The sequence below is a fragment of the Salvelinus alpinus genome, chromosome 9 (genome assembly GCF_045679555.1).
Source record: "Salvelinus alpinus chromosome 9, SLU_Salpinus.1, whole genome shotgun sequence".
NCBI lineage: Eukaryota > Metazoa > Chordata > Actinopteri > Salmoniformes > Salmonidae > Salvelinus > Salvelinus alpinus.
In genome coordinates this window covers 24,034,361-24,047,771 of record NC_092094.1, presented here as the reverse complement: position 1 = coordinate 24,047,771, position 13,411 = coordinate 24,034,361, and the positions used below count along the sequence as shown (strand labels likewise).

The 13,411-nt window shown below is 40.4% G+C and overlaps 1 long non-coding RNA gene across 1 annotated transcript; it reads left to right on the top strand.

The window, feature by feature from the left end:
• The first annotated feature begins 5,482 nt into the window (after window positions 1-5,482).
• LOC139584515 (uncharacterized) lies at window positions 5,483-8,986 on the top strand. Its single transcript, XR_011676770.1, has 3 exons — window positions 5,483-6,788; window positions 8,459-8,563; window positions 8,703-8,986. It is a non-coding gene; the product is annotated as an uncharacterized lncRNA (long non-coding RNA).
• Window positions 8,987-13,411: the final 4,425 nt, after the last annotated feature.

Here is a 13,411-nt window from a genome sequence, read left to right as displayed (position 1 = left end):
TAACTACTGTACCTATCAATTATCTAGTAGTAGTGATTATGGTTCCTCAATATACATTTAACATATTACAAAGTAGGCTATGTGTTACAGCATTACTTTTGGTGTCCCCCTCAGGAATTGCTCTTGAGAAAATTTCATGTAATTGTCCCCTCCAAAGTTGATATCAGATTTTCGCCCCTGGTTGAACAGACTAGTAATAGGGGTTGCAACAATTTCGGCAGATAATTTTAGAAAGAGAGGGTCCAGGTTGTCTAGCCCGGCTGATTTGTAGGGGTCCAGATTTTGCAGCTCTTTCAGAACATCAGCTATCTGGATTTGGGTGAAGGAGAAATGGTGGGGGCTTTGGCGGATTGCTGTGGAGGGTGCCGGGCAGTTGACCGGGGTAGGGGTAGCCAGGTGGAAAGCATGGCCAGCCGTAGAGAAATGCTTATTGAAATTCTCAATTATAGTGGATTTATCGGTGGTGACAGTGTTTCCTAGCCTCAGAGTAGTGGGCAGCTGGGAGGAGGTGCTCTTATTCTCCATTGACTTTTATTTATTTTTATTTATTTTTATTATTATTTTTTTTATTTATTTTTTTTCTGGGGGGTGGATCAGCTTAATATTGCGGAAAGAATGTTGTTTCCAATGTAATTGTCTGCATCATTTCCAATCCCCCATATTTTTTTGGGTAAATATATATATCCATTCACGTATGCATACATATACACATATATACATACACATACCTACATAGACATACATACTTTTTTTTAAAGAGTATACCTTTATTATTATTCCCTGCAAACCCTACCACCGATCCCCCAATTGGAGTAAACTGATAAACATTTCTGTTTTTACCTTCAATTTATACATCTTATACACATTTACAGACACAGTCTACTTTATAATAGTTCTCTCTTGTTTGTTCTTAGTCCTTCCTCTATTTCTGTTGTCCATCCAGTTTGATTTCCACTTGTAACTGTGCTATTTCACAATAGCTCCGCACCTATACACATTTCACAGATCCCGTATGCCCTACATTGTTTATCTTGTTATTAGTCCCACCCTTCAGCTCCACTCAACCTTTCCCATCTATCTTCCAACATCATCTATTTCGGATTTTTATTTGCCATATATTTTTCAGCTGTGCTGTGATGCTTCACAAAAGATTTGAATCTTCCTATTCTCATAGCTTCCACGGATTGTAAATTAAAAATAAACATTTTTGCTAAAATAATTATTATATTATTGATTGATTGACTATGGCTTTTCAAATCCCCCAGTATTGCTATCTGTAGCGTTAGTTCTACGCAAATGTTGCAATTCTTCAACCATTCCTGGACCTGTGACCAAAAACGAGCTACATGCGGACAATACCAAAATAAATGGTCTAATGACTCTGCCTCCTCACAGCAGAATCTACAGAGCTGAGAAGATTGTATCCCCCATATATATAACATTCTATTAGTTGCAAGAATTTTGTACAATAATTTAAATTGAAAAATTCGAAGTTTTGAATCCGGCGTTGTTTTGCGTATCAATTCATAAACCATGTGCCATGGAATGGGTACATCGAAAATCTCTTCCCAACTATTTTGCAATTTATATGGCACAGCTGTAAGTTTTTTGGTCCTTAAATGAAATTGGTATATGTTTTTATTTATCACACTTTTCTTTAACCATTTATGTTCTTTAATATAAGGCCGACATACAAGTTCCTTACTTTTATCCCCTTCCACCTGCCTCTTCCATTTTTGTGGTAATGCTGCAATTAATTGGTTGTAATTTTGGGTAGAGCAGACATTTCCATATGTCTGTGTTAGCTGCATGTGTGACATTACTCCACCAGTCCTATTTATGATATCATTCACAAAAATTATACCTTTTTTAAACATTTCTTCGATAAATACAGTTTTTTTATCAATTACTATATTTGAATTTAACCACAAGATTTGTTGTACTATTTGTTCTGTCCTTTCAGGTGGATTAAACTGAAATTGCAACCAACTTTCTAAGGCTTGTTTAAAAAATAAAGATATTTTGGAGATTATTTCCTTTTCAAGCAACCGAAAAAGAGCAGGTGTAATCTGAATAAAGGGAAAAAGGCCCTTCTTGAACATAGGATGAGACATTCGTACCAATCTACTAGAGAACCAGTTTGGATTTAAGTATAACTTTTGTATGACTGATGCCTTTAGTGAGAGGTCTAATGCTTTAATATTTAATAATTTCTGCCCTCCGAATTCATATTCGTTATATAAATAGGCCCTTTTAATTTTATCTGGCTTGCCGTTCCAAATAAAATTGAATATTTTTTGTTCATATAATTTAAAAAGCAGGTCACTAGGTGTAGGCAAAACCATAAGCAAATAGGTAAACTGTGATATGATTAAAGAGTTAATCAGGGTGATTTTCCCACAAATAGACAGGTATTTTCCTTTCCATGGTAGCAAGATCTTATCTATTTTTGCTAACTTTCTATAAAAATTTATTGGAGTGAGATCATTTCTTTCTTTTGGGATTTGTATACCGAGTATGTCCACATCACCGTCAGACCATTTAATTGGTAAACTACATGGCAATGTAAAATGTGTATTTTTTAGTGATCCAATACGTAATATGGTACATTTATCATAATTTGGTTTTAATCCAGAGAGGATAGCAAATGTATCTAGATCCTCTAAGAGGCCGTGGAGAGATTCTAGTTGTGGTTTTAAAAGAAAACATGAATCATCAGCGTACAATGACACCTTAGTTTTTAGGCCCTGGATTTCTAATCCCTTAATATTAATGTTTGATCTAATTTTAACAGCTAACATTTCGATGGCAATAATAAATAGATATGCCGATAGTGGACAACCTTGTTTTACTCCTCTAGATAGTTTAAAACTTTCTGAGATGTAGCCATTATTTACTATTTTACACCTAGGGTTACTATACATAATTTTTACCCATTTTATAAGAGATTCCCCAAAATTTAAATATTCTAGGCATTTATATATAAACTCCAGTCGTACTTTATCAAAAGCCTTTTCAAAATCAGCTATGAAAACCAGGCCTGGTGTCCCCGATATTTCATAGTGTTCTATTGTTTCCAGTACTTGCCTTATATTATCTCCAATGTATCGTCCATGTAAAAAACCTGTCTGATTAGGATGAATAATATCTGACAAAACTTTTTTTATTCTATGCGCCAAGCATTTTGCTAGGATTTTTGCATCACAACACTGAAGTGTAAGAGGTCTCCAATTTTTTTAATGGACTGGATCTTTATATATACCACTTGGGTCCTGTTTCAGTAATAATGATATCACACCTTCTTGTTGCGTGTCTGATAATCTATCATTTATATAGGAGTGGTTAAAACAAGCTAATAGTGGTCCTTTGAGTATATAAAAAAAATGTTTGTATACTTCCACTGGTATGCCATCCAGTCCTGGAGTTTTCCCATCCTTAAAGGCCCCAATTGCATCAAGTAGTTCCTCCTCTGTAATTAGGCCTTCACATGAGTCTTTCTGTACAGATGTTAATTTTACATTATTATTAGGGAAAAAATCCATACAATTAGTTTCAGTTAGTGGAGATGGAGGAGCCTGAAACGAAAATATATTCTTAAAGTACTTTACTTCCTCTTTCAAAATATCATTTGGTGAATCATGCGTGACTCCATCATTTGTAACAAGTTTTAATACGTTTTTTTTGGTAGCATTTCTATATTGAAGATTGAAAAAGAATTTGGTGCATTTTTCCCCATATTCCATCCAGTTAGCTTTATTTTTGTAATATATTACACTGGATCTTTCTTGAATAAGTTCCTCCATTTCTTTTTGTTTTTCCTCTAACTTATTCTGTGCCTCTATGGTACCGTTTTTATTGTTATCTAACTGTACTGTTAGTCCTTCAATTTCCTTTGTTAATATGGACTCTTTTGATCGAAATTGCTTTTGTTTTATAGATGAGTACTGAATTGCATGGCCTCTAAAGGCACACTTAAAAGTGTCCCATACAATATGGGGATCTGCTGTACCTATGTTATGTCTAAAAAAGTCAGTTATAAATTCTTCTGTCCTAGTTCTAAACAATTTATCATCTAGTAGGCTTTGATTAAATTTCCAATATCCTCGCCCACGTGGAAATTCTGTAAGAGTAATATATATGCCAATTATGTGATGGTCCGACCGCATTCTGTCCCCTATCAAACACTTTTTAACTTTTGGTGCCAGAGAGAATGATATAAGAAAGTAGTCAAGGCGACTAGCTTGATTAAGCCTCCGCCATGTATATCTCACTAGGTCAGGGTATTTAAGTCTCCATATATCCACTAATTCCAATATATCCATGACATTCCTGATTTCCTTAAGTGCCTGAGGGTGATAGTTTGTAGTGTGATTTCCTTTCCGGTCCATAGAGGTATTTAAGACCGTATTAAAATCTCCCACTATAATAATAGAGTCTAGTGTTGCTTGTAGAGTTGATACATTCTTATATATATTGTCAAAGAAGCTTGGATCATCATTATTCGGACCGTATAGGTTAATAAGCCATATATGTTTATTGTCCAATAACATATTTAAAATAATCCATCTACCTTGAGGATCTGTTTGGACAAGTTGCACATTTGGATCAAAGTTATTATTAATTAAAACCATCACCCCTTTTGAATTTCTTTGCCCATGGGAGAAATATATTTCGCCCCCCCAGTTCTTTTTCCACAAAACTTCATCTAAAACTGTTGAATGGGTTTCCTGTAAACAGTAGATATTATAATCCTTCTCTTTTAGCCAGGTAAATACTGATCGTCTTTTCTTATTATCTGCTAAGCCATTACAATTGTAACTGGCTATACTTATTTCACCACTTACCATAATGAGACACACCTTTCAATTATTTTTATCAAAATATATGTTTGTAAACGTCCTATTAAAAAGTAACATAATGATTGAGTGTCTATATAGTTGTACCATGACATTTGCATCTCCACTAAGCAAACCTCCAATTGGTCCCCACTATTCCACCCGCCAAAAGCCCCCATCTCGAGTTGGGATGTCATCCCAATGCCCGGCAGACCACCCCCGACCCCCCGCATCGCACAGCCCCGGACCGACTGGGATCCATCCTTCGAAAAGTGCACACAGCACCATCCACCGAACCGAAGCAGATCCATTGCCAAATGCATTTCCATCGCCCTCACCTCGATTTTTATTCCATATTGCTGTGAATCATCCTCTATAGTCCCTAACATCTTTTACTTCTTCCTTCGCAACAGTTGTGGGATACACACATACACCCACACACATTCAGCCCTTACCCCCACACAACCATAAGCTCACCCTCTCAACAATTGCACCATCCCAGAGCCCAACTCAAGATGGGTCATGATTTACAAATGTACTTGCAGTTGCAGCTGCATGAGAAGGCCTGCAAGACCGTGCAAAAAATGAGCATAAATGTAGAGATTTATTTACCATTGTCACATCCTAGATGATGGAGGTCAAATGTACACCTTCTTCCTGAAACACCCACAATACGGTCATCCATTTTGACCATGTTCCCAAGCCTCTCCATGCAGTCCGATTGGTTTCGTGCCACCAGGGCCACAATAATATACCCCCTCTCTGAATGTCCGAGTGTGACCCCCTCCCCATGGGTTACTGCAGCTAGTGTTGCCAGCACTGCCACTGCCTGGGTGGGGGCACCCCACCGGAATCCCCACCGGCTAGGTACAAGGTCATCAAGGTTCTCATTAGCAGCTTTGAGAATTTCCTTGTTTATTATGCTCTCCCTTTAGGGGGCTTTGGCTTTGCAGGACCAACCCTGCCAAGCAGGCTCAGAATCTTGAGGGGGCAGTGCTGCTCTTGGTCCCTGACCTCATTTTGGCTGCATACAGACCGCATACAGCATGCACATAAAACAGTTAGGGACTTCTCCTTAGTATCTGGGCTATTCATGTGGGTGTCTAGGGTATAGGGCCATGGACCGTACCATTAAAATAGGATAATAAATAATTAGATATAATTTATTTAAAAAATGTAGTTCCCCATGATAGGACAATAAATAAATAAGACGTGTAATTCATTATAAAAGTATATCCATCATCTGAACAACATTGAAAGCCCTCTCATACCCGGCCCACAGCAATACACTGGCTCTGGGATATGCAACTATTTCATTACTCACTCACTCAACTTTTCAAACATAACAAATAAAAATAAACACACACCACACCATCCACACATACTGTGCCTTCTGTTTACTTAGTTTTTATCTTCACTATATAGAAATAGTGCTTGTGTTCAATTAGTTATATGTGAAGATTTATAGAAAAGCTATATTTTGTATTGTATTGTTACAATCAGTAACCGGGCTTGAATTGTGTTTATTTTCCTCATCTATGAGAACTTTGTAATTTTTAAAATAACCATGGAGTAATCTTTGTGTCTCTGAACAACTGGTTATCAATATATAGTTTATCAACGACGAGAGCTACTCGTTTCGCTTTTAATCTATTTTCTTTGAAAATTGGATACAGAACTTTGCGCCGTTCTGCAATTTCTTTCGGAAACTGATCATTCATGCCAATTTTGGTCCCAGCAAGTCTTTTACCCAGGCTTTTAACCATTATTTTATCTTTAAATGAAGCAAATTTGGCAACGATTGGGCGTTCGTACCTCTGCCCTCTCTGTCCGAGGCGGTGTACACGTTCAAGTTGGATCTTATCGATAACTTCGCGCGGTATCTGAAGCGCTGCAAAAAGGAACTCTCTAACTACAGATTCAGGAACCTCTCCTTCTTTCTCTTGGATACCTGTAAGTACCAAATTCTCTCTCATGGATCTAGTTTGTATGTCCAGTAAGCATTCCTTCAGAACGTTGTTCTCCTTTTTAAATTCATTCATTTCGGTTTCAATCTTATTGATCGTCCCTTTTAGCGCGTGTGTTTCCTTCTCCAAAGCCGCAGCTTTTTCATCACTCATCTCTAGGCTTGCCTTCAACTCTTTTATATCTTTACTAACTAATTCAAGTATACCCAGTTTGTCATTTATTGATTTTAACAGATCGGTTTCGACCTTTACCATTGCCGGTGTTGAGAATATTAGATCATCCGTGTCGGTTGAGGAGTCACGTTTTCGTTTTTGATTCGGTTCCCCTGTCTTATTCTCCGTCATGTTTGGGTGTTGCTTGTTTTCGTAATATTTGTCGATAAATGTCTCTAGTCTTAGGATTTGTTTTGTGTTATTATCCAGATTGAAGGTTATCACCCACCAGATTATTTAGTGCTAATATTTTAGTCTAATTTAGCAGATATTTCGAATATTATGTTTTATCTTGAGGTGCTCTACATAACTTCGTTCAGTCCGCCATTACCTTTACGTTACCTTTACGTCCGCCGTCTTACTAGCGGTAGTGATGGTCCATTGACTTTACAGTGTCCCAGAACTTTGAGTTAGTACTACAGGATGCAAATTTCTGTTTGAAAAAGCTAGCCTTAGCTTTCCTAACTGCCTGTGTATATTTGTTACTAACTTCCCTGAAAAGTTGCATATCACGGGGGATATTCGATGCTAATGCAGAACGCCACAGGATGTTTTTGTGCTGGTCAAGGGCAGACAGGTCTGGAGTGAACCAAGGACTATATCTATTCCTAGTTCAATTTTTTTTGAATGGGGCATGCTTATTTAAGATGGTGAGGAAGGCACTTTTAAAGAATAGCCAGGCATCATCTACTGACGGGATGAGGTCAATGTCATTCCAGGATATCCCGGCCAGGTCGATTAGAAAGGCCTGCTCGCAGAAGTGTTTTAGGGAGCGTTTGACAGTGATGAGGGGTGGTCGTTTGACCACAGACCCATTACGGATGCAGGCAATTAGGCAGTGATCTTGATTGAAAACAACAGAGGTGTATTTGGAGGGCGAGTTAGTTAGGATTATATCTATGAGGGTGCCCGTGTTTACGGATTTGGAGTTGTACCTGGTAGGTTAATTGATAATTTGTGTGAGATTGAGGGCATCAAGCTTGGATTGTAGGACAGCCGGGGTGTGAAGCATGTCCCAGTTTAGGTCACCTAGTAGCACGAGCTCAGAAGATAGATGGGGGGCAATCAATTCATATGGTATCGAGGGCACAGCTGGGGGCAGAGGGAGGTCTATAGCAAGCGGCAACAGTGAGAGACTTGTTTCTGGAAAGGTGAACTTTTAGAAGTAGAAGCTCGAATTGTTTGGGTACAGACTTGGATAGTAATATAGAACTCTGCAGGCTATCTTTGCAGTAGATTGCAACACCGCCCCCTTTGGAAGTTCTATCTTTGTTATAGTTAGCAATGGAGATTTCAGGGTTTTTGGTGGTTTTCCTAAGCCAGGATTCAGACACGGCTAAGACATCCGGGTTGGCAGAGTGTGCTAAAGCAGTGAGTAAAACAAACTTAGGGAGTAGGCTTCTAATGTTAACATGCATGAAACCAAGGCTTTTACGGTTACAGAAGTCAACAAATGAGAGCACCTGGGGAGTGGGAGTGGAGCTAGGCACTGCAGGACCTGGATTAACCTCTACATCACCAGAGGAACAGAGGAGAAGTAGGATAAAGGTACGGATAAATGCTATACGAACTGGCTGTCTAGCACGTTCGGAACAGAGTAAAAGGAGCAGGTTTCTGGGCACGATAGTATAGATTCAAGGCATAGTGTGAACTTCTTCTAATTGTCCCATCTCTCTCTCTCTCTGAGGACCTGAGCCCTAGGACCAGGCCTCAGGACTACCTGGCCTGATGACTCCTGGCTGTCCCCAATCCACCTGGTCGTGCTGCTGATCCAGTTTCTGCTGTTTTGCCTGTGGCTATGGAACCCTGACCTGTTCACCAGAAGTGCTACCTTGCCGTGCTTGCTGCTCCAGTTTCAACTGTTCTTCCAGAGGCTATGGAACCCTGACTTGACTGACTGAGGATCATTTGTAACAGTTGATAATATAAAAAAATACGTTCTAATTAAACAGTTATGGTGCGGAACGCAGATCAAGCCGTAATTGTTTGAAGTCAATGCATGGCGCAGTACTTGGCTGTGTCATCACACAGTTCCATGGTTAGTGCAGGCAATAGATGAGGGTATAGTCTACTAATGTACACTAATCTACCTATTATAATTATACGTACACTAATCTTCCAACATTACCATGGGTTAATGTCACGAGAATTTTGTTCTCGATGTTCATAAACCCAATTCAATTAACTACTCAACCTGAAACCAAGAATTTGTATGAAACTGGTTGGAATGAATCAAATGGAGGCCCAGCTACGATAGTCAGAAAATGTATTTATGAGAGCGCTCCTGTGCATATACAATGATGTTCCCTTTATAACATTATCTTAACATACGCACAAACATACACACTAACATTAGGAGAGCTTTCTTGGTCTCTACAATTCTCACCACAGTTGATCACTACCCAGCTGACAGTTCCAGTCCCCCCCAGATAAGGGAAACCTGGAGGGGTACTCCCTGTCCTATCTTATCTCCACAGAGTTATAGCCGGGTCGGTTCAAACATAGGTTAAGGATTCTCTTTGCTTTCTTTCGGCACACACATACATTCCTCTCTTCCCTTACTATTTTTAATTACTCCTTGTCCATGCTACATAACCTCTAATCCCTAATGGTTAAGTTTCTGGGTAGAATTATTTAATCATTTATCTTAATTCCTTATAAAATCTTTTAACAGTTAAAAAACTGAATGTAGCAATTTTCTGAATGAATCAAACCATAATTTTCTTTCTTTCGTACATAAAAGCTCTCCAAACCTGTTTTTTATGATTCATAAATACGTTCCAAACGCTAAATCATCTACAAGATCAAAGTATTTTTTTAATCTATCAATTGGTGGTGAAACTGAGATGAATATGCATATATTTAGATGGCTTTCTTTCATTGGTCCCTAATATTCTGAACCTGTTCTCTTTATGTATTTTATTGAGTCTGTCGACAGAATCTGAACTGAAAGGTAGGCTACACGTATTTTAAGGGATGGCTAAGATAAATGCACTTAGGCACCTTCATAAGGTAAGTCTGAATACCAACTACTGGGAAGTGCATTGGAAAGGCATGCATAAGAAAGACATAATTTCCTAAATCATAATCTGGCCCATATACAGTGCCTTCAAAAAGTATTCAGACCCCTTGATTTTTCCCACATTTTGTCAGGTTACAACCTAATTCTAAAATAGATTTTTTTAAATTACCCTCATCAATCTACACACAATATCCCATAACAACAAAGCGAAAACAGGTTTTAAGAAATATTAGCAAATTTATTACAAATAAAAAATGGAAATATCACATTTACATAAGTATTCATACCCTTTACTCAGAACTTTGTTGAAGCTCCTTTGGCAGCGATTAAAGCCTTTAGTGTTCGGTATGATGCTACAAGCTTGGCACACCTGTATATGGGGAGTTTCTCCCATTCTGTTCTCTACAGATCCTCTCAAGCTCTGTCAGGTTGGATGGGGAGCGTTGCTGCACAGCTATTTTCAAGTCTCCAGAGATATTCGATCGGGTTCAAGTCCAGGCTCTGGCTGGGTCACGCAATGACATTCATAGACTTGTCCCGAAGCCACTCCTGAATTGTCTTGGCATTGTCCTATTTGAAGGTGAACCTTTGCCCCAGTCTGAGGTCTGAGCGCTCTGGAGCAGGTTTTCATCAAGGACCGCTCTATAGCTTGCTCTGTTCATCTTTCCCTTGATCCTGACTAGTCTCCCAGTCCCTGCCACTGAAAAACATCCCCACAGCATGATTCTGCCACCACCATGCTTCACCGTAGGGATGGTGCCAGGTTTTCTCCAGGCGTGACGCTTGGAATTCAGGCCAATCTTGGTTTCATCAGACCAGAGAATCTTGTTTCTCATGGTCTGAGAGTCTTTACGTGCCTTTTGGCAAACTCCAAGTGGGCTGTCATGTGCCTTTTACTGAGGAGTGGCTTCCGTCTGGCCACTCCATCATAAAGGCCTGATTGGTGGAGTGCTGCAGAGATGGTTGTCCTTCTGGAAGGTTCTCCCATCTTCACAGATGAACTCTAGAGCTCTATCAGAGTGACCATCGGGTTCTTGGTCACCTCCCTGACAAAGGCCCTTCTCCCCCAATTGCTCAGGTCACTGTGTTCTTGGGGACCTTCAATGCTGCAGAAATGTTTTGGTACCCTTCCCCAGATCTGTGCCTCTACACAACCTTGTCTCGGAGCTCTATTGACAATTCCTTCGACCTCGTGGCTTGGTTTTTGCTCTGACATGCACTGTCAACTGTCCCCGTCATTTGCGTGAAGAGAAGACGGAGAAAAAGGAGGTCTGGCTGCGTTCTGAGAATTCGTAGGCGAGCGAGTAAAACTCCACTGCCGTCCGTTCTATTGGCAAACATGCAGTCATTGGAAAATAAAATTGATGATCTACGAGCAAGATGAATCTACCAACATGACATTAAAAACTGTAATATCTTATGTTTCACCAAGTCGTGGCTGAACGAAAACATGAATATCATGCAGCTGGCGAGTTTTACACTGTATCGGCAGGATAGAACAGCAGCCTCTGGTAAGACAAGGGGTGACGGTCTATGTATATCTGTAAACAACAGCTGGTGCACGATATCTAAGGAAGTCTTGAGGTTTTGCTCGCCTGATGTATAGCATCTCATGATAAGATGTAGACCACACTATCTACCTAGAGAGTTTATCTGTATTTTTCGTAGCTGTCTAAATACCACCACAGACCGATGCTGGCACTAAGACCACACTCAATGAGCTGTATACCGCCATAAGCAAACAGGAAAATGCTCATCCAGAGGCGGCGCTCCTAGTGGCCGGGGACTTTAACGCAGGAAAACAAATCCGTTTTACCAAATGTCCACCAGCATGTTAAATGTGCAACCAGAGGGGAAAGAAACTCTAGACCACCTTTACTCCACACAAAGGGACGCAAGGGATTCGAGGCAAGTAACACCGAAACACGCATGAGAGCATCAGCTGTTTCGGACGACTGTGTGATCACGCTCTCTCCACAGCAGATGTGATTAAGACCTTTAAACAGATCAACATTCACAAGGCCGCAGGACCGGACAGATTACCAGGCTGTGTACTCCGAGCATGCGCTGACCAACTGGCAAGTGTCTTCACTGGCATTTTCAACCTCTCCCTGTCCGAGTCTGTAATACCAACATGTTTCAAGCAGACCACCATAGTCCCTGTGCCCAAGAACACTAAGGTAACCTGCCTAAATAACTACCGACCCGTAGCACTCACGTCTGTAGCCATGAAGTGCTTTGAAAGGCTGGTCATGGCTCACATCAACACCATTATCCCAGAAACCCTAGACCCACTCCAATTTGCATACCGCCCTAACTGATCCACAGATGACGCAATCTCTATTGCACTCCACACTGCCCTTTCTCAACTGGACAAAAGGAACACCTATGTTCCGACGAGACAGCCTATATGGAGGAGGTCAGAGACCTGGCCGTGTGGTGCCAGGACCACAACCTCTCCCTCAATGTGATCAAGACAAAGGAGATGATTGTGGACAACTGGAAAAGGAGGACAGTGCATGCCCCCATTCTCATCGACAAGGCTGTAGCGAAACAGGTTGAGAGCTTCATGTTCCTTGATGTCCACATCACCAACAAATTAACATGGTCCAAGCACACCAAGACAGTCATGAAGATGGCACGACGAAACCTATTCCCCCTCAGGACACTGAAAACATTTGGCATGGGTCCTCAGATCCTGAAAAGGTTCTACAGCTGCACCATCAAGAGCATCCTGACTGGTTGCATCACTGCCTGGTATGGCAAATGCTCGGCCTCTGACCGCAAGGCACTACATAGGGTAGTGCATACGACCCAGTACATCACCGCGGCTAAGCTTCCTGCCATCCAGGACCTCTATACCAGCCGGTGTCAGAAGAAGGCCCTAAAAATTGTCAAAGACTCCAGCCACCATAGGCATAGACTGTTCTCTCTGCTACTGCATGGCAAGCAGTATCAGAGTGCCAAATCTAGGTCCAAGAGGCTTCTAAACAGCTTCTTCCCTCAAGCCATAAGACGCCTGAACATCTATTCAAATGCCTACCCAGACTATTTGCATTGCCCCCCCCCCCCCCCCCCCCCAAGGTGGACTCCAATCAAGTTGTAGAAACATCTCAAGGATGATCAATGGAAACAGGATGCACCTGACCTCAATTTCGTGTCTCATAGAAAAGGGGTCTGAATACTTATTAAAATAAAAAAACAGAAATTCCTTATCTACATAAATGTGCACATTTTTTTGTTGCTAAAAACCTGTTTTCACGTTGTCATTTTGGGGTTTAGTTTGTAGATTTATTTTCCCAGAAAATATCCAAGGCATGTCATGCTCGCTACTACTAGAGCCCCTTCAAATAATTCCAGTGAATAGCAATGGG